Source organism: Aedes aegypti, chromosome 1 (assembly GCF_002204515.2).
Source record: "Aedes aegypti strain LVP_AGWG chromosome 1, AaegL5.0 Primary Assembly, whole genome shotgun sequence".
Lineage (NCBI taxonomy): Eukaryota > Metazoa > Arthropoda > Insecta > Diptera > Culicidae > Aedes > Aedes aegypti.
The window spans coordinates 234,358,101-234,385,005 of record NC_035107.1 but is presented as its reverse complement, the minus strand read 5'-3'; the positions used below and the strand labels follow the sequence as shown (position 1 = coordinate 234,385,005).

The window sequence follows — 26,905 nt, the reverse complement described above, 5'->3', positions numbered from 1 at the left end:
AGCGGGCATTGAAACGGAACTTGAATGCTATAAACTCAAGTTGTGGCTGGTTTAATTGAAGGTAATTTGAAACATAACATCTCGTTGTTTCGATAAAGTTAAACGTCAAACAAGGGGTGGAATGCAAGTTTATTGGCACAATAATGAAATTATATGAGCTTTCGATATTGATATGCAATGGAACTAGAACTAGCTAAGTTACTGATGCTTTTATTGATACATGTTTGAAACCATTTTTAGAATGCATGTTTCGCGTGTTACTTGGGGTCTTGTTTTCGTTCATGGCTCGTAATCTTCCACGAACGATAAATGTCTTGCGTGTTGTATGAATGCAGGCGGATAAATGGGATGAAATTATGGCTCGTGTCCGTGTGTGAATGATCGTAGAATTTTCCGAAGCAGGATGCTGTAACGCAAGCTAATGTTGTCTATAAGTCTATGCATGCCATAAAACGTTTGACTTTTACTGTGCGCCCTGTTTAAAGTTGCCCGTGAGAAAGAGCGAGACAGCACCAGCACACGGCGCACAGTAAAAGTCAAAATAACAAAAGAATTTATGGCACGTACAGAGGCTCATACAGATCTTAAAGCGTCTTTTGACTGCATTGATCATGTGATACTGCTGGCGAAGTTAGTAAAACTAGGCGTGTCCTCGCAGTTCGTTCGATGGTTGAAATCATACCTAACTGATCGTGATCTCTGTGTGAAACTTGGTTCTGCTCAGTTGGATGCATTTACTAATCGGTCAGGGGTGCTTCAGGGCAGTAACCTAGGGCCATTGCTGTTTAGTATATTTATAAACGAAGTCGAAATTATTCTTCCATGAGGGAGTCGCTTTTTCTATACTGACGATATCAAATTATATTTAGTCGTTCAATGGGCCGAAGTCTGCCTTCGATTGCAAGGTATGATCAACAGCTTTGAGAAATGGTGCTCTTCAAACTTCGTTACACTGAGTTCGTCACAATGCTATGTTATGTCCTTTCACCGCAAGCTGAAGCCGATTCTACATGAATACAGGAGTGGCAATCAACTACTACAACGTGTTAATAACGTTCGTGATTTAGGACTCCATCTCGGCACAGCTTTGACTTTCAATATTCACTACTTCGACATTATCGCTAAAGCAAATAGGCAGCTGGGATTTAGGCTGGGATTCATTTTCAAAATTGCTATCGTATTTCGTGACCCATTGATTGTGTTTGAAAGCTCTATATTGCTCCCTCGTCCGCTCGATTCTAATTCTAATTTAGTGATGTAGTTTGATATCCATATCCTGTCAATTTGCCACCTTAAGATTCCATAGAAAAATCTTCCGGACATTTTCCCAAGTATTCATTTACGAGTTGGCCCCTGGAATTCCTTCTAAGATTATTTCAAGAAGCTGACAAAAAACCTTTCGATATTCGGCGATTCTTTGCAGATTTCATGAATACGTTTGTTGTTTTTTTTTCCTGGAATGACTATAGACATTACTGTCATGATTTTTTTTTTCAGGGGTCTCTAGAAATAACTTCACAATGCCACCATAACTTATTTCATAAAAATCCTCGAATAATTCTTCCCTGAGTTTTTGGTGATTCCTCAGAAAAGATTTAATTAGCAGAGTTCCATAGAGCATCCTAGAGGTTTTATGTGAGACTGAATCAATTCCATTGAGTTTTATATCTTGATTACCTCAAGGAATTACAACACAAATTACTTTTTGTTTAAGTTTGTTCAAAATCAGCTCTATGGATTATATCTCGAAGTTTTAGCAGAATTTATCATAAAGATATTAGTCTAGGGCTCCACCAGAAGTTATCGCAACAATTACTACAAATATGCCTTTGAGTGTTATTGTTAAAAAAATCATAAGGAACCAATTCAGACTTTTTTTTTAATGAAATTTGAAATCCAAATAATTTCTCCCTAGTTTTACACACCGATAACTCCAAGCATATCTTCTATTTATTTTTGATGCAACATTTCAACTAGTACAAAGCCTGCTTTACAGATTATCATTCCCACAGTTATTGAATGAGAGCTCAAAGATACGCTATACTCTGGAAGACGGAAAAATTTCCATCTCGAAGAAATTTTCGACTACCTGGAATAGAGGAAAACAAGCTGATTGGACGATTGCTAGAAGCATAGGCAGGATTTTTGTCCAGTTTTAAAATTGGTACGATTTTGGCATGTATCCATTTGTCAAGAAAATATGTCAACTGAAAACATTGTTTAATAATATCATCCAAGAACAATAAGCTAATTTCTGGAAAATTCTTGATGATCTCCATCATCGCCAGAGGTCTTATTATTTTTGAATTTTTCAATAATAGTTCTCAGTTCTTCCAAATTTTCCTTCCAATAATTGTCGCAATGCATTGTACATCTTGAGTAACTTGGTTTTAAGTTGGACTTGTGAATCCAAAACAAAACTAGCAGATTTTTTAGCTTTTACGTCATTGATTTAAAGTATGTAATTTTTTTCACTCAATACAAGAATCGGCTTTGGAGGATACGTGTTTTTCAATTCCACTTCCATTTGCTATCGATATCAGAGTTTGTTGAAAGCATAAGGTCGAAATGCATTCTATCCCTTTCTCCTTATATCATCAACAGTTACCATCAATTCTCGAATCCTCGCCAACAACCATTGCAATGGTAAAGCACTTTTCCTGAACCGCATCATGCACTTATCGATCGCTTTTCAGTCTCGGGTTCTAATACATCATTACGTGCACCCCTGGTCCTCGTTCGGTTTCCGTTTCCACCCAACCCGGGCAAGTGAGGAGGTACAAACAGAAGCAAAGTGCTTCATACCTTATAATTAAAAAAGAAACTTAATTTCTTGACAGCCATCCAGCAAATGAAACGGTGTGCATAGGAGTAACTGGGCCAAATTGCTAGTCATAAGTCGAAATTCTTGGTGGGGATTTTGACATGTCTTTAATTTTTCTTGAAAACTTAGAGGTATGCTCTCGAATTATATCCTGAGAAAATTGAGATAAAACTTACTTCTTTTCTTCTTTTAGGAATTACGTCCTCACTAGCACAGAGCTTGATTCTCAGCTTCAATGAGCACCTTCTTTTTCTTGGCATTAACGTCCCCGCTGGTACAGAGCCGGCTACTCAGCTTAGTGTTCTAAGAGTACTTCCACAGTTATTAACTGTGAGTTTTCTTTGCCTAAATTGACATTTTTGCATTCGTATATCGTGTGGCAGATACGATGATACTCTATGCGCAGGGAAGTCAAGGAAATTTCCATTACGAAAAGATCCTGGACCGACCGGGAATCGAACCCAGACGCCTTCGGCATGGCTTTGCTTTGTATCCATGGACTGTAACCACTCGGCAAAACAAAAGGCCCTCTTACTTATCGCTCGCTATTACAATCATGATTTGGATCACATCATGAGGGCCTGTTTATCGTATACTGCTACAGCTCTGATTAGACCACGGGGATAGCAGTGCATGATCAAACCCCTCTAAATAAGTTCCAAGCCTGGGGGACACTATAGCTATCGGATGTTCGCAACTGAAAAACAGGTAATGACCAACAATGGAACATAATGATGATTTTTTATTCAAAATGTGTTCAAAACACTATAATATATGCTCTTACAACTTACAAAATGTGTAACAGGCCATTTTGAACGTCTTCATACATTATTGCCATAAAATTTCTCCTGTTACTCCTATATACAGCGAAAGGGAAGTGGCATCCGCCGCGGCATCGGTTCCCGTAGGTTGTATCCCAAGCTCTATTCCGAAGTCGGGAAAGAAGTTTTTTAATTGATAGGTAGGTGCCCTTGCCTAACAACCAAGTTGCAGATCGGTACCGGGAGGTTTGAAGCGAAAAATTACCATCATACAAAGTACCTATAGTAAAATGGAAGAAGATTGCAGGCGGTGCTCTGTCTTCGCGGTGCAAAAAATAGTCCTCTATATTTATGGAGCACCGAGACCTTGCCAGAAGAAAAACTCTCTGCGCGCTGCTGGCTGACGAGAAGTTCTTAATTCATTAAGACTTTTGCAGACACGATTCGTTCGTCGTTAATTATGCTTTTCGTAGTTGGTTCTTCTGTAAGCGGGCAGAAGCTCTTTCCTAGCAGCCATCGCATCTTCGGTCTGGTCTGGTGCCGTCTTGGGCGGGAATAATGGAAGTCGAAATAAATGGGCGAAATTACTTTGAATGATCATCATCAAGCGCGCGGCGGCGTCGGAAAGTGAAGCCGAAGAGGATTGCCTGCAGCAGATTAAGGCGTTCTTTGAAGCTTTTTTTTTCGGGCGATTTAAAGTCCAAACGACGGTATTGCATCTTTTCTCTCTAATGATGAAGAGAATCGTATCGTCAGGAATTGTTGAACGCTGAAAGCTTAATTTATGATCTATATCGGGGGTTCGTAAATTGAATCAGTTCGTAAAACGAGCTTTTGCGTTTTGGAGTCTGGTTGTAAGAAATATGTCTTAAATATTTCAAGAAACTATACATTCCTAGAATCAGGGCGCATCGTACCCTCGTACTGTTCGTTTACAAATTGTCTTGGAAAGCTTTTAAAAACACCTAAAGGATCCCTCTACGATCCTTGTTTGGACCCGTGCCTTCGATTTTTCGTTCGACCTGTTATTGAATGCTAACGGTGGTAATCCTTCTTCGACACCGCCTTTGTAAAAAAATAATCTTAGAAGTGTAGAGATTTAGTGAGGTACTAGAGAAGATATAAACTAAGCATATGGGCATATAGTTTTAGTAACAAGGAAAAACTAAGTAAGCGGGTAAAGACGAATGACACGTCAATCTTGTAAAGTGTTACGAGCGATGAAATTGCGCTGGAATGGCTCCTGTTGCAATTCGGCTGATCAAGCAATTAACTTTGCCACGGTGCCCCGACAGACCGTTATTATGCAAAAAAATTGTCCATCAAATCTGAGCACAGGGCTCGATTCCTGAGGTCATTCTGCACCTCTGGGCCAATTTTTAAAAAAATCCCTAGGAGGAATCTCGAGAAATGTCGATTTGAAGTTTTTGACTAAAAATGTCAATATAATCCATATTAAAATTTTGCAATAGCACTGAAAAAAACTACAAAAACGCTAAAAAAGTTGGCCAAACTGTTCTCAACTTGTATAACATTGTTACCGTTATTATAATTAGAAATATTTACATCTTTTCCGGCATTCGTACTAAATGACCAGCTCACTGAAGTTTGCCTATTTTATTCGCTCAATAGTTTTCGCTCCTGTTCTCAAAAATATGAGCTTAGAGAGCCAATAATAAGCGTTTTATACAGGGCAAATTGACAATGATGTTTCATTTAGGCAAGATTGCATTAATCGTTGCTCTCTTTGCATTATTATTAAAAAATTTCTTTAATTTTCGAAACACTTTTCAGTGTTCACGATAAAGAATCGCGAAGTGTATTGGCGAAGTTGTTAACGAAATAATGGATCTTTGAAGTCAGCTTAAGGTTACGTAATCCATAAAAGAAGATATTCGCAGCTAGAACACGTGTTTTTACTGCACGGGAAACATTATTATCATACGTCACAAATTTTGTATGGCTCTTCAACAACTTTAATTACATTTCCATCAAGAACTGCCTCAGCACCAACACATCTGAACCTGTTTTTTCTCATGCGACCATATACGTTTGGGTACCCGAGGAGGGACAAATAACTCCCGAATAACTTATTAATACCATATTTAGGTATCATACCAAAATTAGGTATTGTTCAGTTGTCAATACCTCAATTAAGTATTATAATGGAATTGAAAAATAATCTTTAAACAATTAAAAATACCTCATTAGACAGCTATTGAGGTCTGCTGAAGGTATTGAACTACTATTGAAAAATATCACTTTTATATGAAAATCCATCAAGTATTATTTAGGTATTACAATACCTAATCTAATTATTAGTTTGGTATTCGTTATTCGAGATATTATTCGAGGTATTTTACCTCTTATGCAGGGCGTTCAGGTTGTAAGTATTGGAAATTATCTGGTATGGAATACCTTAGTTTGGTATTCAGAAGTTTTTTTCTTCTGCTCGGGTAGAGTAAATCGTATTACAAGCTTATCTTAGATGTCCATCTTGAAAATAGTGAAACCCTGCTTTACTAAACTGCGATCGATTCCAATAAAGTCATTGTCTTCAAAATCAACGACGAAATAAAAAAAACCATCGTCATCCAGTATAACAACACTGGCAGGTCGTCGTCTCGTCATTGACGAAAGAACGCACGACTAACTTTAACCCATAATCGTCAACGAGCAAATGTTTCTTTATTCCGCTTGCTACCCTTACATACATGAAGAAAGCGTTTACTGTATATTCGGTTGCTACGCATCAAACAACGAAAGGTATCACATAATTGCGATTCTACAATAGTTCTGTTGGTAAGCGCGTGGAGTTGACGATTGAGAGATCGTTTCTTCGATTCCAGACGCGTTTTGTTGTTTTGTTTGTGGTTTATTTTTGCAAAAAATACTCATAATCTGTCGAAGACACGATTCATATTTTTAGTCGTTTTGGTGCTCCCGAACGAAGAAATCGCATTTGTTCGTCATGGCGCCGAGCCTATGTGACTGGATCTCTGCGGCAAATCGTCATCCGATGCTGGTTGAGTGACGATGTCAACGCTTCTTTTAGTTTCGTCGCCGACTTTTTCTATTTGACGGCGACGATTGTCTACGCTGAGTATAAGCGACAAAACGTTATATTAAACAGTAAATTTGGAAACTCATCTTTTTTCATTCCATGTAATTTACAAATAAAGGTTCCTCGACTACAATTCTTACACTTGATTGTATTTGCAACAGCTAGATTTTTGTTACTGAGCCGAACGCGACCTAGAAATTAATAAACAGATTGACGATGAATCTTGAAAAAAAAAAAAACGAAGTAAATCGTTGCAGGTATATAGAGTGCAAGTCCAAGTGAAGTTGATACTTAAGTAGTACTTAATGTAAGAACGATAAGTGTTATGTCTTGTCTTGATTTGTAAGAACGATAAGTGTTATGTCTTGTCTCCGTCGCGTCTCGTGAATGTCGTGTAGTTCTTACGTTAGTGCAAACTATAAAAATGAGTTGTACTTAATGGGGATTTGTTTGAAGTTGTGAAAGACTTTGTTAATCTTCGAACACTTGTGACATATGACAATTATGTTTCCCGTGTAGTTAGAATCCTGTTGAGGCTGAGAATGTTGAACAGGATATTTTACGTAAAGTGCTGAGGGCAATACTCGGTGGAAAACTAGACGTATACACAGCTAAAAATATGATGTAAATTTAGTTTTTTTTCATGTACATAATTGGAGCATCAAAATAAACTGGAATGTCAACGATAAATCGCTTATTTTTCAATCGAATGCTCTTTAAATGTACACGATCATACAACATTCAAGCATCTTAAGTTGAAAATTAAACGTGATGCTGTAACAATAGACGAATTTGATTTACTTTTACTATAATCTTCTGTTTACGCTACATTGAAATTTAAATATTTTTATCTGTGTACATCAAGAGTAGTATCAGATGAACAAAGAAGAAAATTTTATTAATCAAAATAAATACGACAGACTTTGGTGGGCTGGTCATTTAGTGTAAAAGTCGAAAAATAAGCTGTTAATCATTTATATTCAGCATTGAATGTTTCACGTTTATCGAACGTAACATCAATAGTATAATGAAATGTATTTATTGATTTTATTTTATTAAACTAAGCTTACTGGTTTACGCCATGTAAAAGCATACTTAAGCCACTCTGGTAAGTTAAGTCAGTTGTAAATAATTGTAATTATAACAACGGTAACAATGTTATACTAATTGAGAACAGTTTGGCCAATTTTTTTAGCGTTTTTGTAGTTTTTTTTTTCAGTGCTATTGCAAAATTTTAATATGGATTATATTGAAATTTTTAGTCAAAAACTTAAAATCGACATTACTCGAGATTTCTCCTAGGGATTTTTTTAAAAATTGGCCCAGAGGTGCAGAATGACCTCAGGAATCGAGCCCTGTGCTCAGATTTGATGGACAATTTTTTTGCATAATAACGGTCTGTCGGGGCACCGTGTTTGCATGTGCCGGTTTCTCCCTCCGGGCACTACTATAGCACAGTTGGTAAGTGTATTGTGCGATACAGTGTAATGTAAATAACTAACTTGAAACACAGTCGGAAAACAGTTTTGTGAGAATTATTCAAATAAAGCCGACATTATTGTGTTAGGCTCAATGGTACGGTATGTAATGAAATACGTCAAGGCCCCGAGAGGGTAAATCTATGGGGAGTGACGAATGTGGAATGAGGAGCCAGAAATGAGAGATGAGGAATGAGGAGTGAGGAATGATATGTAAGAAGTGAGGAAAAAGGAGCGAAGAATGAGGAATGTGTGAGAAATGAGGAATGGGAACTGAGGAATGCGGAATGAGGAGTGAGGTAAGAAGAGTGAGAAGTGAGAAGTGAGGTGTGAAGAGTGAGAAATGAGGAGTGAGGTATGAAAAGTGAGGAATGAAGAGTAGGAAATGAGGAATGAGATGTTAGGCATGAGAAATTAAAAGTGAGGAGTGCGAAATGCGGAGAGAGGGATCAGATGTAAGTAATGAAGAGTGAGGGATCAGAAGTAAGGAATGAGGTGTGAAGGGTGAGGAGTGATGAATGAGAAGCGATGAATATAGAGTGAGGAGTGAGCAGTGAAGAACGAGGAATGAATAGTGAGAAGCTACTAATGAGAAATGAGGAGTAAGGAATGAGGAATGAGGAGGAATAAGAAGCGAGGAAGTAAAATGTAAAGAATTAGGAGTGAAGAATGAGTAAGAGATGAGGAATGAGGTGTCAGGCATGAGGAATGAGGCATAAGGAATAAGGAATGAGGAATGAGGAGTGAGGAATGAGGAATGAGGAGTGATGAATGAGAAATGAGCTGTAAGTAATGAGCAATGAGGAGTGAGGAATGAGGAATGAGGAGTGAGGATGGAAGAGTGAGAAACTCTTTCGTTTATTCACTCAACATGATTGCAACCATGAACATAAGGAAGGGTGAATCAAATTCTGCAAAAAAGCGAGATTTTATCTGTCACTACAAAGCGTGGGCCACAATGGTTCGCTAACTTTAATTTTACCGTCAAGTTTAACTGACAGCTCGGTTTAAGGCAATGATTCCAATCAAGCAACCCACATAGATGCGTTGCGTTAAATCCACGCATGTACTAAAAACGCTGACGCCGAAAGTTGTCAAAGCTGACGCATCTGATGTGTGCTGATTTTTCTTCCGAGTGTGGTTGTGTAGTTGTGTGAACTGTTATTAGGGACCTATGAAAGAAATCTCGGAGGAACTCTGGAGAAAATCCTGGAGGATCTTCAAAAGAATTCCTGGATGAGTTTTAAGGAATTTCTGAATGAAGTCCAGGGAATTTCTTGAGGAACTTTGAATGAATCCCTGGACAATTAATGGAGGAAATCCGAGAGAATTCTCGATGAAGCTTCGAAGGAATTCCCAGCAAATAAACTGAAAGAATTTCTGAAGGTACTCCGGAAGAAATTTATAGAGGAACTCTGAAGGAATTCCTAATGAAACTCCGAACCTAATCCTGGAGGAACTCTGAAGAAATTTCCCCGGAGGAATTTTTATAAAAAAAAGCCCGGAAGAATTTCTGGACGAAATCCTCTCAGGAATTGGTATTGGAAATCCCCCGAGGAATTTCTGACAGAAATCCCTCAAGGAATTTCTGGAAAAAATCTCTGGAGAAATCCCTCCGGATAACTTCTCTAAGAAAATCCCCAAAGGAATTCTTGGTCAAAATCCGTGGAGGAATTTCCTAATGAATATCTGGACAAAATCCCCGGAGGAATTCTTGGAAAAAATCTCTGGAGGAATTCCTGGTGAAAATCCCCAGACGAACTTCTGGAGGAACTCTTAAGAAGAATTCTTGGAGAAAATCCCCAGAGGGATTCCTGGAGGAAATCCACTGAGGAATTCCTGGTGGATATCTCTAGAGAAATTCCTGCACGAAATCTTCCTCGAGGAAACCCCCGAAGAAATCCTTGAGGATATCTCTGGAAAAAAATCAGCAAAAAATCCCCGGAGGAATTCCTAAAGGAAATTCTTGGAGAAATTTCTAGTGGAAATCCTAAAACAATTTTCTAGAGGATACCCTCGGAGGAATTTCTGGGCGAAATAAGATACTGCTCCGGTTTTTTCTTCCCATGATTTCTTCAGAAGTCTTGCAAGAATTACTCTAGGTTTTCAGTAAGAAGTTCCTTCGTGGATTCTTAAAAAGATTGATTTAGTGACTTCGTTAATTCCGATAATTCATACAAGAAATTCAAAAGAATTCCGGATGGAGCTCCGGTGGAATTTTCCAAAAATTACTGGATGATATCCAAAAGAATCTATTGCAAAACTCCAGAGAAATTTTTGAAAGAACTCTGGAAGAATTCCCGATGGAAATCCGGACGAAGTTCCGAGGAATTGCTGGATTAAATTCATAGGAATTTTCCGTAGAAAGTCTGGAAGAATTTGAGCAAGTTATTAAAAAAAATCCTGGAGGAATTATTTGAGAAACTCTGAAAGAAATTTTGGAGGAAGTTTAGAAGAATTCCAAGAGAAAATCTTAGAAATTTTCTGAGGAATTCCCGGTGGAAATCTGGGTAATTTTTCGAAGTAACTCCAGAAGAATTCCTAATGGAATCCCGGAGAATTTCCGAGGAAATACTAGAGAAACTCTGAAGAGTTCCTAGAAAAAAATCGAAAAACATCCAGGAGGAACTATGTAGAAAATCCGAAGGGATTCCCGGTGGGGCTTGTAAAAAATTCTCCAAAAAAAATCTTCCATGTAAATCTGAAGGGTTTTTCGGAGGAACGTCGACGAAATTCCATGAAGAACTCCAAAGACAAACTATTGCAGAGACGCCGAAGGAATTGCCGGAGGAACTGCTGAATAATTTTTAGAGAAACTCGGGAGAATTTCTTGAAGGAACTATGAAGGAAATTTTGGAGAAACTCAGGTGAAAATCCTAATGGACCTCCAAGAGAATTCCTGGAGGAGCTCCGAGTCTTAAAGAACTTTGAAAAAAATCCTGGAGAATACATGAAGGAAATCCGAAAGAATTCACGCTGGAGCTCCAAAGGAATTCCCGTCGTAACTACGGTAGGATTCTCGGAGGAACTCTGAAGGAATTCCTGGTGGAGCTCCGAAGGAATTTCCAGCAATAAGCTGAAAGAGCGCTAGTGGAAACTCCGAAGCTAATCTTGATAGAACTGTGAAGAAATTTATGGCGGAATGTCCGGAGCAAATCTGAGGAAATTTCTGAAGGAACTTTGGAAGAATTCCAGTTAAATATTTCCGTAGGAATTTCTGAAGGAAATCTCTGAAGGAAATCCCTGTAGGATTTCCTTGTAAAATTCTTCATAGGAGTTCCTGGGAGAAATCCCCGGAGAAATTCCTGGAGGAAATTCGCGGAAGAATTTCTGGAGGAAATGTCTGGAGGAATTTCGGGAGACGAAATCCCCGGAGGAGAAAGTTTTGGAGAAAATCCCTGGATGAAATTCTGAAAGAAGTCCCTGGATTAATTTCTAGAGCAAATCGTCAGAGGAGCCAGAAAAATTCTCGGAATAATTCCTGCATGCAATCTCCGGATAAATTGCTATTGAAAATCTCCTGGGGAATTCCTGGAGAATGTTTCGGAAGGAGTTCTTATTCTTATCCCAGGAGAAATCCTTGAAATCCTCGGAGGAATCCTGAGGGAAATCTTCGCGTAAATTGCTGGTGTAAATCCCCAGAAGAAAATCATAGAATGAATTCTCTTGAAAATCCTCCGAGGAATTTCCCAATTCAATCGGAGGAAATCTCCGGTAGAATTTCTGGACGGAATCCTCGCAGAAATTGCTGTTGAAAACTCCTCAAGAATTCCTGGAGGAGTTCTTATGGAATATACCCGGAGAAATTCCTGGAGGAAATCCCCGGAAGAATTGCTGGAGAAAATATCCGGAAAAAAATCCTGGTGAAACTCTCCAGAGAAATTCCTGGAGTAAATCTCCAGATAAATGCTCTAAGATAATTTTCAAAGGAATGCCTGGAGTAAATTTACGGAGGAATTTTTTCATGAATTTCTGGACGAAATCCTCAGAGGAATTCCTAGAAAAAATCTGCGGTGGAATTCTTTGGAAACCCCTGAAGAATTCTTGATGGATATCTCCGGAGAAATTCCTGGAGAAAGTCCCATTCCCAGATGAAAATGAATATCAAGAGAGATCCTAGGAGGAAATCCCCGACGGAATTTCTGCATCCCCGGAGGAATTCCTGAATAAAATCCTGTAATACATATCGGAGGAACTTCGCTAGAATTCTTGGACGAGTTCCTGGAGATATCTGTTAGAGTACTTTGTTGGAAAATCTTTGCAAGAACTCCCGTAGAATTTCATGGTCAAATACTTGGACGAATTCCTGCAAAATTTCCTTATGGATTCCCCGGAGAAATGACCTCTAAGGTTCCTCTAAAAATATGAACATTAGGGAAATATGCGCAGGATTTCAAGAGAGATGTTGGTAATTCCTCCAGAGATTTGTTCAGGAATTGATTCCTCCAGTATTTTTTTTCCAGTGATGTGTTCAAGCATCTGTCCTGTGAAGGAAGAAACCAAAAAGTTTGTACGCATAATTTGCGGGAGCAACAATAAGTCTAACTTTTGGGATTGCTCTTCGCGTAAACGAATCTACGAGGCTCGTACCAGGCAGATGAACGGTAACGTTTTTCGTTCCTGGAATTCCCAAGGCAACTTCTATTCCGTCTCTTCATTAATGAATAGTCCCAATCAGTGTCTGCATATTTCAATATACAGTCAACAACGCCGATCCTCAGTAGGCTCCGTCATCGTTGAATTCTTCTTTGTGTGAATGTTTGTTTGACAATACATGCACGAATCTGGTAGAACGTGCATTCAGTTTTTCAATTACTTTTGCTACACTAATTCTCATCCACTACTGACATTCAAATTCAATTTCACTAGTGAAAAAAATCATTTCCGTCAGAATACCCCACAAAACATCCGCAAATTGCAAAAGTTGTATTTTTTTATTAAAAGACAATCATGATTCATCAACTGGAGGCATTACTTTCCCGTTTTCTTACACCAGTAATATAAAATTCATTTGTAATTTTTTATATTCAATTTTCAATTTCAGTGCCTCAAGGTGAAACTGAATTTTGAAATGACACCAACAGTGGGTGAAACTGAATGTGTGCGTGTGTTGCACCCACTCTCTTTCTCGTCACATTCGCACTCGAAGTCAGATTGGCTTCTTGCTAGCGGAGTTTGTTTTTGTTCGTTTTCGCACTGATCGGGTATCATTCGGCTGAATTTTTACGACACTGGTCCCAATAATAATCATTAGAAAATGCACCTACTTCTAGTGAAATGTCTCCCTCCTGTTTTTGATTTTTTTAACTGAACAATTGAATCAAATGAATGATACAATGTTCAAACCCACCACAATGACTGAAGCAGTACAAGATGGTGTAAAATTTACTAATAAAATCGTTATCGGATAACATTTCTCTGATAGAGCCTTATATTTTTTTAATATTTAGAATTGGAATGCTGGTTTATTCATGGTAGAGAGATCGAGCTGTTTAATTTTCTAACAGCTAATAACATACATAATGCAGTTAGTACAGAAACTCATAAAAAACCTGGATCCATACTCAAAAAAGACCTTTTTTTTGTTTTTCATAATGATCGACTAGATGGAGCATGTGGTGGAGTTGCAATCATCATTCCTAGGCGTATAGAACATCAACTTTTTCGTCATTTGAAACAGAAAATTTTGAAACTTTTAGTGCTTTTGTTGAAACGCAGCTTGGTAAATACACTTTTATAGCTACCTATTTGCCTTTTCAATGTACTAGGCAGCAAATTATTTGCTTCAAACTGACTTGCGTAAATACGACTTGCAATACGTCATAATTGGAAATATGTCCCAAAGCAATTCCAACGGCAGAATTTTATTTGATGTTTGAGTTAAATAAACGTAAAATTACTGATACTCATCAACTACTAAGCATAACCTTAACTAGCTCATCTCGCTTTATCTCGCATTTTTTTTTCTTTATTAAAGTGATTTTTGACTCGTTTGGCTAGTTCATCACTGCCACATGAGGTGCCTGAAGGGCACTCGTGTAACGGGGGAAAGTAAGGCGAACCATAAGGGTCCGTCTTCGAGCCCAACCGTGGGGTCTCGCCAAAGGTTTTGTAGCTAATCTCTTAATGTTACTGACGTTCCCGGATTACTTCACTGTGTTATAATTTGTTATTCTAGTATACCTATTTGCGCTAATGTTCCAAATCCAAAGTGTTTGCACAAGATTTGCCCTATTAATGTGTGGTGAGGCCACTATAACAACGAAAATGATCTCGGGCTGCCCACAGTTAGATCCTATAGAAGAGGCCAGCATCTTTGAGGAAACAGATCAGGGAGGTTGTAGCGGATGCATCGTAACTTAAAATTTCCCGGATACTGCTGGAGAGTCCATATGTTTGACGTGAGAACTCATACTGGGGACAGACACATAGGAAGTGCTCAACAGTGTTTCTCATGTCTCGCATGTTTCTCATATCTCGCATGTATCCTTCGCAAATTCAATCCAAGATTAGATGTTGTACCTGAGGGCGTAAAGATAGGCAGTCAGCTTGCAATACGTTCATCGTCACCACTATTCATCGACAGTCTATGCCTCCCGACTGCCTCAAGTCATGCAGATCAAACGAAACGAAACGATCTCAGATATACCTACGTCGTGACGTGAACGAATGATGACGGCCGGCACAAGAGCAGGAGGAAGCGCCAATAAGAGGCGACTGTTTGTTTCGAATTAAAAGCCATTTGAGCTGAATTAATATTATTTTGCTTCAAACGGACTTTGATGGGAGCCGACCGACTGCCGACGAAAGGCCCCGGTCGCCACTGACAACGACTGTCACCGTAGGGTGGGGCTTATTTCGAAAAATCTTCCGTAGTCAAGATTTACAAAGTGGAAAATGATCATCGGTCCCAAAATAATATCCTGTGAAAAAATGAGAATTGTTGGTGAAGGTTTAGAGGTGGCGCAAAGGGCGTATATGCAGTTTTCCCATTTTAGTGAACTCTGAAAAATTTTGGTATGCTTTTCAGCTTGTTTTGATGGTTTTAGGACCCTTAAGGGCAAAAAATCACCTCAAAATTGCGATATCTCCACTCCTTTAGATGATATTTGACGAAATATATATTATGCATGCGATTTTTGGCCCTTGAATAGGTTACGCTGACTGATTACTATGAACCCGAATAAGCATATGAATAGCTGGGGAGAATTCATATGCTAGTAGAATGGAACAAAGGGCAAAGAAGAAAGAGAGAAAGAACAAAGAACAAAGAAGAATGTAAGGTGGGGTGAGTTAAACAGGTGGGAGGGTGAAACTAGTGATGTCTTGAGCGTAACTGAGGAACCTTGAAAAATCTCTGGGCTAGTTCATCTCGGGACCAACGGGTTTACTTCCCTTCCGAAGGATGTCGCCACTAAAATTTTTAGTGGCTATCTCGGGGATGGGTTTCGATCCCAGATCCTCAGCGTGAGAGGTGTGTGTTCTAACCACTACACCAGGTCCGACACCTTGACTTCTATTTAATATTACCTACTTCAGAAATATTACGAGCAATTTTTCTTCAAGTAGGGAAAGAGCATCACTTTTTAAACCATCTCTAGTTTTTGACCCATGCATACGATTTTAGATTACTCTTTATGGAAAAATTGCAGTAACGGCCAAAATGTTCTTAATTCCATACGAAGTTTCATCATTATTCTCCTGGTAGATATAGATAAAAACACGCCACTTTTTCTGAATGATGATAGCAATTTATCGAAAGGGACCATTGCAAAATTTACATCCTGGAAATTCATCCTCACGCAGTATCTATTAAATTCATAACCAATTTATATAATTATTTATATATAAATAGGACATCCTGTGGAAATTCCTTCATGTAGCTCTGTCCTAAAAAATATGTTTCAGAACTGTGGCGACTTAATTTTGGTTTTATTTGAGAGGTTTTCAACCTGAAGTGGTTTATCTCTTGCTTGTGCACTAATTTGAATTTTGACTACCGATTTTTTTTCCTTCTGCTGTTGTTTATATACATCGATTTCAAATACAGATGTAGAACGATGTATTGAACTTTCATCTGCATTTTCGTTTGTCCGAAGTTATGTTGAAGGTGTTGTGGCGAAAGTGAAGTATTGGAAGTCCAAACGCAATTAATTGCTGAAATGGCATCATAATCCAGAAATTCCTGTGGAAATTCTAACAAGAAGTGTTATTGCTAGAAAGCAAAAATCGTTTATGGATTTACCTAATAAGGATATATCGTGTAGGATCAAAATCCGAACACCTAAGAAACCACTTCATATAAAACTCCTTCTATTTGTATGAAGTGTACGGATTTTGAGCCTGTATGGATTTGATCCCCCTCTATAATTTCTTTTAGATTATAAAAGCAATTGCTGGAGTTATATCAAACGGACATTCTAAAACACTAAATTAGTGTTAAACTTGCATATAATCACATCTCATACATCCAACCGAGATATTTTCATGGCTCCGTAGTTGATTCTAATATAATATCATCAGTTACACCCTCCCCCTGTTTAACCGACCCCACCTTACATTCTTCTGTGTTCTTTCTCTCATTCTTCTTTGCTCCTTGTTCCATTCTACTAGCATAGGAATCCTCCCCAGCTATTCATATGCTTATTCGGGTTCATAGTAATCAGTCATTGTAACCTATTCAAGGGCCAAAAATCGCATGCATAAAATATATTTCATCAAATATCATCTAAAGGAGTGGAGATATCGCAATTTTGAGGTGATTTTTTGCCCTTAAGGGTCCTAAAACCACCAAAACAAGCTGAAAAGCATACCAAAATTTTTCAGAGTTCACTAAAATGGGAAAACTGCATATACGCCCTTTGCGCCACCTCTAAACCTTCACCAAAAATTCTCATTTTTTCACAGGATATTATTTTGGGACCGATGATCATTTTCCACTTTGTAAATCTTGACTACGGAAGATTTTTCGAAATAAGCCCCACCCTATTGTCACCGCCGCCAATCGAGGCCTCTTGGGTACCGTAAAATGAAGTGGGGTTGGTCAGATTTAAATCGAATTAAGTCGATTTAAAGCATTAATTGAAAATTGGCAAAGAAAGCTCACACTTATATAATCACATCATTAATCACTTAAACAAAATACTTTTTTTTATTTCAAATCTCTTATATTTGTAAGGTATTGAAATCTCGCATAAACTGTGATCTCGCCCTAAAAGCCATTGGTAACCAACCGAGTGTGTAGCTTCTTGTTTCTAAGCAAATGAAAAGTCCAGGATGACAACTATCACCATTGGGAGATAGAGGAGTATCTTCTCTTCATTGTATCATTGTTTAATAACGTGTAAATCCATTCGTTTGCTCGGTAACAACAAGCTATACACTCGGTTACCAATGGCTTTTAAGGCGAGATCACAAATTATGCTAGAAATCAAACGTATTCACACTTTGACCGCTGAACATCTTCACGCCCCATTACGGTTTGGATATTTGTACGCATCCTATGAGTGAAGCAATGGGGCATCATCATCACACACGCTCCGCGTTGAGTCCAACAACGCCTGGGCCGGAGCTACAGAGCTTCGTTTCATCAGACTTTGGTTGACTTTTTCTCATTTCTCAGGCAATTAAACGCGAGACAAATAAATTAAGTGGAACGATTGCTGGTGTGTGAACGAGGACGGTTGTGTTTTTCTTTAGATTAGATAGACATGAGAGTTTTTTTTAATTTCATACAGTTTGTATTGAGACACTCATCGTTTTTCGAGAAGATATCATTTCAAAATAGTCTGATTCTAATGATTTTTTTTATTGTTCGTTTCAGATTTGAGAACTGACCGTAGCCGATATGTAAGTGCATTATCTGTACATAATTTCAAAAACTACAGTCGACTCTATGCATTTCGTTATTGAAATAGTTTCGAATCGTATGCTTTTTTAGTGCATTGTCCAATGAATTCCTTGAAGTTATTTACGCAGAAGCTTGATTCGGTGCCCGAGCAGCATGAAATAATATCCGCTTAACATAGGAGTTATTAGTTTTATATTCATTAATTCGTTTTATAATTTTTTAATCAATTAGAAGATTCTACTCTCTATGAAGATGTCTACTACGAGTAGGTAAATGACGCAAAGTGTCTATGAATATCCGCATTATCCGAAATGCTTATCTTCAATAAGTTGTGCATGAAAACAAAAAATGTTGAAATGTCGAACAAACAAGATTATTCATAATTACGTTTTGATCAAATCAACAATATTTATAGTTAATTTTGGAGATAACTATAAATGCAGTTGATTTGGCATATTCACTAGATTGGGAATGCAATATTTTGCTAGTAGGTTATAAAGTTCAATTTTCTTCGATTACGTATCATTCGAAAGCGACTTAGTATTCGAACGTCCTATCCGTAGCGAAAATGTATCAAGTTGTAATCGATTTCTGGGGAACCTCAAAGACAACCTTTCCATGCAACAGCAATACGTTTATGTAAAATGAAGTCCCAAAGAAGAAACGACAACCCCTAGAAAAGTAATTAAATTCTCTGACTGTCAGCGTGATGTGACTAATGGGACTCTGCCTAGCAGCCTCGGGAAACCACGGCGATGACAACCACCTTGAACATTGCGTTGGTTAGGTTACAGCAAAAAGATTAAGGGAAAAAACTCGCTTCCACGATGGGAAGCAAACAACCAGCGATTTCAGAAGAAAACGACTTTACAATCGTTTCCACATCACCAGAAGAGGATCTCCTCATCCCGTGCAAGATGTGGTGCGTTTGTGGTATTCTCTTCGAATGTAAAAAAATGGCTGGGTAGGGTACCTTCCTACCATCACCTACCATTCTTCCTTTCTGTAGTAAGGTGACACAAGCCGGTGAACAATAAAAAAAAGAGCACCACTTCCTCCGAATACACAGCGTCATTCAAAACGCGCCGAGGGTTCCATATGGGGACGTCGTGCATACACACAGACGAGAGTATTAAAATTAATGACAAAATAATATAAATGTCATAATTACGGCTGACGTCGACGGAATGCTCCCTCGCACGAAACGAGACGAATGCCATTTGGTGGTGCTGATGGAGTTGTGCGTACGAGAGGTGCGCTGCACAGTGGTCCAGATTTGAAAAAAATCGTGGCAAAAATTAGGCATTCTAACTATTTCACACATTTATGTCATTTCAGCAAAAATTCTGTTTTTCATACATGTTGAGACTCTCAAATTATTGTAAAAAGGAATGCGTAAGTAAATTTGGGCAAGAGAGTTCTTCTGTAAGCGAGTTCTTAGACTTAAAAGAAATGCTGAATCTAGATAAAAATGAGCTGATAAAAACTGTAGGGAAAACAAGATGTACACGAGATAACATTGTTGAGTTTTGAAGAAATATAATAATATAATAATAAGGGATTTTTGACCATAAGTAGCTATATTGAGTCACAACTTTTAAAAAATCTTTTCAAAATTTAATGTGATCTGAGCCGTCTGATATTACAGTTGAATGTATTACTTTGTTTTTCAGCTAGAAGATGTTTGGAAATTTGTTTTTATTAGAAAACTGGACCTCTGTGCGCTGCCAGGTTGCATGCATGGACGACGCCTCGACTGGCGTTCGACGATTTAATGGGAAATGACTGAAGAGGTGTTGAAGAGAATAAACGATAAAAAAAAGAACGCGGGGAAAAATAAAACTTCAAAACAACAAACAGAGGCACGACAGAAAAGGAAACAAATCGTCTGAATGGGGTGTCGTTGCGTTGTAGGTATAATGACGTTCGCCCTCCGTCTCTGTACCTACCTGTTCATGTGCGAGGGTGAACTGGGAGAACTTGCACACGCAAATTTCGACGAGGGAAGTGCGATTTGGTCGGGGAATTTTGAATTGAAATGTGATGAGGTCTGGAGAGTCAGTTACTTCCGGTAAACGATAGATGTCGTTTGAAGGTGTGATAAGAGATCTGGCAACAATATGATAAGCGCAACATTATTCATATTTTTTAATTCCTTCGTTAGTATCATGTCAACCATTGCTTTCATTGCTTATATCTACATAGGTGGTTTCTGTGTTAGAAAACACTATCATCCTTACTTTACTTCGCTTTACTTTTGATGGCTCTACGTCCATCAAGACATGACCTGGGCCACAATGTTACGACAACAAACTCGGTCCATGGGTGCTAGCCTCCAGTTTCTCGATCGCCACACGCTTCTAAGATCCTTGTCTTGGTCAAATCATCTAGCTCGTTGCGCCCCTCTTCGTCTTGCTGCAGATCAAGGACTATCTGGCGATGGAAAATCTGATTGAGAATTCATCCGCTAGATGGCACTAGTGACGAATTTCATTCAATCATATGTAGCACAAGATCCTTATTAGCTAGTAGGTTGGTGTCTTGGGCAAAGTTATTCAGCAGATCAAGGGCTATCTGTCAGTGAAGAGTCTGATTGGAAATTCATCCGCTTGGTGGCACTAGTAAAAACGAATCTTCAATTTTCTTTTCCTCAAAAGCCTTATCAGCTAGAAGGTTGGTGTCTTCACCAGATTGAAGGCTATCTAGTGGTAGAGGGCATGGATGAGAATTTATCCACTAGGTGGCGTTAAATAGCAAATTTTCTTCAATTGTCTGTATGTTAAGAACCTTGAAAGCTAGAAGGTTGGGGTTTTCGGAAAAGATGTTCAGCACTATCTGGCTGAGAAGAGTCTGATTGAGAATACATGCGCTACGTAGTGCTAGTAAAAAGAAATGTACGATCTACTTTACTTCAAAGTTCATAACAGCTAGGCAAAGATATTCAGTGGTGGTGAAGAGTCTGAATGACAATTTATCCGCTAGGTTGCGCTAGTGACAAATTTTCTGCAGTTGTCTGTATTTTGACATCCTTATCAGCTAAAGGTTGGTGTTTTCGGCATATGAAGGGCTATCTAGGGGTGATTCGAAATTCTTGAGATACAGGCAACTGAAGAAATGTGTTACTAGATTAATTTAGGGTAAACAATTGAAGTATTAACAGTTCAAATTGAATTTAAGTAAATCTAAATTTATATAAACGATACACAAACATAAACGACTATTTGATTACTTATATTTGAATTGAGTATTTAGGCTATTAGAGGATGTCATGCATCAGTAGTAGGTTATCTGGACGAATGTCAGTAATTTCTTGAAAATGCGAATGTTACAGATAGCTTCGGGGTTATTAATTCTGGCAATGTTTTCAATTTTGTTCAACTGGTAAAAATTATAAAAAAAAAATGTGGTTTAGACCAGCAATATTTTGCCATTTTTATTTTTGCAGTTTACAGGTCGGACTCGATTATCCGGAGACTCGATTATCCAGCGACTCGATTATCTGGAATTCTTTGCTCAATTATCAGGAGTATGTTTTTTGTTGTTTTCTTTTTCATAAATTTGAGATAATTTAGTATTGCGTTATACAATATGAATGGTTTAGCTGTGTTGGACTTAGTAAAGAGAAGGGAAGAACAGCCGACTCTCCACATCTCGATATCGAAGGGACCATCGAGATAAAGAGAGATCGAGAAGGACGCACTTTTAATGGATACTAGAATCCTACAGATTCACGACAATTTGGTCTAGTATCCTTAGTTAATGGTCATATCGACAGATGGAGAAAAAATTGGGAATGAAAATTACATCTCGGAGGATATCAAGATATGGAGAGGGAAATTGTATGCAGAATGAAGGGACTGAAGAAAACATCAACAAAGGGAGAGATATCGACATGTAGAACATCGAGATGTGGAGAGTCAACTGTAATATTTAACTTCTTTCATAGCAGATTTTAATTTTTCTTTTAGTGATTCGATAATCAGAAGTATTTGATTATCCAGAAGGAAAAAATCGATACTCCGGATAATCGAGTCTGACCTGTACTATGGAAATTTATAAAGCTATTGATATTTGTAAAAACAATCAGACCGTTTATTGTTTGCAAATCTCGTTAAAATTATCAGAATGAATTATCCTTGAGATATATCGTCTTATTCATCCTTTGTAGGGGTACGTGGCGGGACCATTATCATAATCATCATCATCATCATCATAACCACCTAGCGAATAAATTCTCAATTAGATTTTTCACCTCCTCAAACCCTTTTTTTCGCTGAAGTTAGCAAAATCTCGCTAAAAATTTTAATAAGGAAAAACTGAACTTCAAACATCTACTCGTAATGAAGCTAGTAACACATTTTATACAATTGCCTGTATCTCAAGAAATCCGAATCAGTGCCAGATGCTGAACAGCCTTGCCGAAGACATCAACCTTCTAGCTGATAAGCAAGTTGAAATACAGACAATTGAAGAAAATTTGTTACTAACGCCACCTAGTGGATAAATTCTCATTCAGGCCCTCTACCATCAGATAGTTTTCAATCTGATGTATAACTTTGCCGAAGACATCAACCTTCTAGCTATCAAGGATCTTGAGATACAGACAATTGAAGAAAATTTGTCACTAGCGCCACCTAGCGGAAGAATTCTCAATCAGACTCTCCACCGCCAGATAGCCCTTAATCTGCTGAACTGCTTTGCCGAAGTCACCAACCTTCTAGCTAATAAGGAACTTAAGATACGGATGATTGAAAGAAATTCGTCACTAGTGCCATCTAGTGGATGAATTCTCAATCAGATTTTCCATCACCAGATCTTCTGATCTGCTGAACAACATTGCCGAAGACACCAACCTTCTATCTCATTTAGATGTTGAGATATCCGTTTAAAACCAATTTTGCACCCCTCCTGTTCACGCTTTTTCCGTTACCAAGAGAAGGGGGAGGGGTCAGGGGGATGTCACACCCAAGGATTGTAAGACCAACTAATCTCATTTATTTCAAAATGTATTTCAAATTAATTGATCTACTAGTCTTTGAATTGTGGTCATTTAAAAATTCAAGGTTTGTCTTGGGCTTTTAAGGATTAATGGCTGCTTTTACACCACTCCTCTTTATCTTGCACCGGCCGGATTCGAACACCATTTTTGTGAGATTGTCCGGCATTCTCAAAACATGCCCCGCCCATCACACGGGTAGAAATCAGAATCCAAAAACAAGATTATGACTCATGATATCATGACTTCAGAATGGTTACAGCTTATGAAAATAAACCATGATATGCCGTAACGCAACACACGCGTTATATTTTTGTTGCGGATTGCTTGGACTGATGAATCACATGCCTAGAATCATGAGTCGCGCATCTGTTTATGATCGAAAACATAAAAAAACTAAAAAGCTAGAACGAGATTCAAATCAAGAACCTGCTGATTGAGAGTCCCGTATCATACCACACTCTCAGTTTATCTTGTTGAAATGAGGGTGATTAAAACGAATGAAATGATGCAATGCACCCCGTTTAGTGTTGTCACTCTGGATGTTACGCTTATGAAGAATCATGATTATTCCATTACTCCAGGAACCATGATTTGTGGTCCTGGTATCATGACCTAACCAAATTATGAATTTCATGACTTTTATATCATGATTTGGGGATCAGATTTATTCCGTGCATATTCTTCCAGCTTTGGTGACTTTATGGATACTTGGTTCAGCGCTCGTGATTCATTCTTCTCCTCCATACGCCGTTCTCACGTTCTTCGCCAAAGTTCGTCCTAATCACACATCGTTTAAAATCTCCTAGCGCTTGCAGGTACTCGTAGAACATTGTCAACGGCTCATGCCTATAGAGGACTACCGGTCTTATCAGCGTATGGTACACTTAAAACGAAGGTGAAGTTTTACAGGTCTTGTGGAGTCTGTAGTAAGCACGACTTCCGGTTCTAGGACGATGATCAGCAGCTCCTAACATGCAAAACAGACGCTGGTTTGAACCGCCACTAAGATGGAGAACATGGACATGAACGCTCAGATCAGCTACACCCTCAGAAGAGAGAAACTCCTTTCCCTTTCAGCATACGACCAAGGTCACAACAATTACCCGATCTTACCGATGGTTACTCGTACACCAGATGGCACCGCGGAGAGGTAGGGATGAAAATTAGGATGCGCCAAAAGAATCGGAGCCGTACAAAAGATCCGCAGACAAGTGACAAGTGCTTTGCTTTGCGCGCCACTGCACACATGCAAGTAAAGTTTGATGCAGCTCAGCACTCTCAGCATACACAACCAAACAACTAAATTGCCCCCTTCACTTGCATACAGGCAGAGGTAGAGAGAAAAAGTGAGCAGTTGGCAAAGCTTTATCTATTTTTTTTTTCTTTTGGTTCGGGTAGGAGAAATCAGCTGAGTATGTCGTGAATTTCTGGGGAAGAATGAGAGAGTGAGAAATACAAAAGGTACGACGCATGTCGCGCAAGAGGGAGTGAAACGTTCTTTTCTTTCTATTGGCTCGGTTCAGTTCGCTCAGTTGGCTGAGCCACTGAACCGTTTGAAAGATCCGTTCACTATAATGAGCGCGTATTGCTATCTCTAGTTAGGAGTTACTGTACAAAAGGCTAAGGACCACAAATGGGGAATATTCATGGGTCTGTTTTATACTTGCAGGTACGTGAAATACCTATGGTACTCAATGTCCAGTCATCCAGTATACATAAAAAATATGTGTTCACATGCCCATGAAACATGAAGTGTATCAGTGTAGAAATCGGCAAGTGTTAGACCAAGTAGGACAGAGCTAGACTGAGATCTTCTGAAAATATAGCATTTGTTTTTCTATTGTGCTTAAAATATGACGTGGGGACTAAATAAGCAACTCTATGGAGGCTTAGGTTGTTTTTCATAAAATCGGTGAAAAATGATCTCAGATCTGATCAAGACATCTGGAAAATGTTTGCTTCAAAAATAACTTGATATTTCTCAGCAGGCTTCTGATTGATGATGCTTTCGAAGAACAAGCTCTTTCAGAAAACAAAATATATAGCTTATTAATTTTTCCAGGAATTTCTAATAATTATTGATTATTTACAGATATTTCAAAAAATCGACCGTTCTAAACGTTTTTTTTTACGTTAGGTCATATTAGTATGAAATTTAGCTTTTTTGGTGGCTTTTTTATTATCACAACATTTTACAATATTAGTCGAACGATGTGCAGAAAACCGATTGCGATATCATCGATAAATCAAAAAGATATTGAATGTACAAAGCGTCCACTTTATAAAATGGACAGTCCTTTTACCAACTTATCCGAAGAAACAACCGGTTTGCCTAGTGTTTATTCAGATAGTTAAGCTATAAACCATCTTGCTAGGACAGTGACCTAGTGGTTACGTCAATTCATGCATATAATCGTTCATCAACGTCTCTGATTGTACGTAAAAACTGACGTATACGTTGTCAGATGACAAGAGGACGAAATTAATCAAAAAGTTTCCTGCAGTTAGCTCTGAATTAAATCTTTAGCAAATGTTCAGATTAATTAACCGAAATTGTTGAGCGATTCAAGAATGCAGCTTGGAACACAAAAACTCGTTTTTCCAGCAATAATAGTACTGCTGGTTACGACAACCATGCAAATATGGGCACTATACTCAAAGTAAATGTATGGGTAATCAGATAAGGATTTCTCAGCAAACACATGCCAATTCGTAAGCTCATGACTGGTTTTGAGAAGCTTTATGTATAAGTTTGTACAAGTACAATAGAGTACAAGGAGAGTACGAAACCGCCTGAACCAACGTGTTCGGTGTTCGTTTGGGAAGACTGTGTCTAACACTTCTTCTCTTGCAGATATCATGAAGAACAGGTCTGTGTAGAGTCAAGCAAGATTTGCGCTTCTTAAATGTTACATCAGAATTTAAGTGTTGCTGGTAGGGTTGCCGCGTATCAAGATTTACATCTACATTTTAAAGGTTCTCTCAAATATTTTTGACGAAGAATCTGTATGTAGCAAACATTGAAATATATACTTTTAAGAAACTTTATAATTCATGCTGAAATGTGACAATTTCACATTGAAGTTACAAATAATTGATATTTCCTTGAATAAGTTGTATAATTTTTATTTCTATCTCAATGTTTATTTATTTTTTTATTTACCTACATCTTTAGTAAAAATACTGTACAGACTGTTCCTAAGGATACAGATTTTAAATACAGATATTTTACTCAAGAATACAGAAATGCAGATAATTCATGCAAAAAGTACAGATTTAAGTGAGGCAACCCTGGTTGCAGGATGATTTCTGGCAGCTAGCAATCTACAGGTTTTGGAAGCGAATGAAGAATTCGGCAAAAATAGTCGCTGTGTTCCCACAACAATAAGAATTGAAGATCTGGGCTACAGAATCACTATGCACCGTTTTCAAATGCATCTGCAATATCACAATGGCCATACCTAACTGTGACGCATTGCCGTTGCCGCTTTTGGGAGAATTATCATTTGTTACCTGGCATAATGGTGGATGGTATATAGGCCCACAGGTTTATCTCGGCGTACACGCTAAATCAATTATAATCGGTCGTAATTTATTATCGATGTACCATAAATTATATTCCACAGAGGTTGCGAAATTAATCCCCGTATTTATTGATGCAATGCGCGCCAATCGGTGCCAACTCGTCGTTTAACTCACCGGGACACGTTTCGTCCGTCGTCGAGCCTCGTCTTCATCACCCTTTCGCGACTAGTTTCACACCGCGCCGACCGATGTCGACGCAATTCTGCTGGCTCTTCAACGCTACAACGACAGATGGCATACCGGTGTAATTTGCACTCATGCCTCATCGTCATCACCGTCGTCGTCGTCCTCGTTGGAAATCATCCTTATCCAGCATGGAGAAGAAAGAGCCCGTCGGCAGGATA

General features: G+C 38.4%; 1 protein-coding gene across 5 annotated transcripts in view; it reads left to right on the top strand.

The window, feature by feature from the left end:
• The window catches only part of LOC5571516 (mpv17-like protein), a 518,784-nt gene that overhangs the window by 268,642 nt on the left and 223,237 nt on the right, over positions 1-26,905 (top strand). For 4 of the 5 annotated variants that reach the window (XM_021837283.1, XM_021837281.1, XM_021837285.1 and 1 more), the window contains one exon: positions 17,951-17,976. The exons of the other annotated variant lie outside the window; for it this stretch is intronic. The gene's annotated coding sequence lies outside the window, so the exon portion shown is untranslated. The remainder of the gene's footprint in view (positions 1-17,950; positions 17,977-26,905) is intronic. 5 annotated transcript variants of the gene reach the window in all.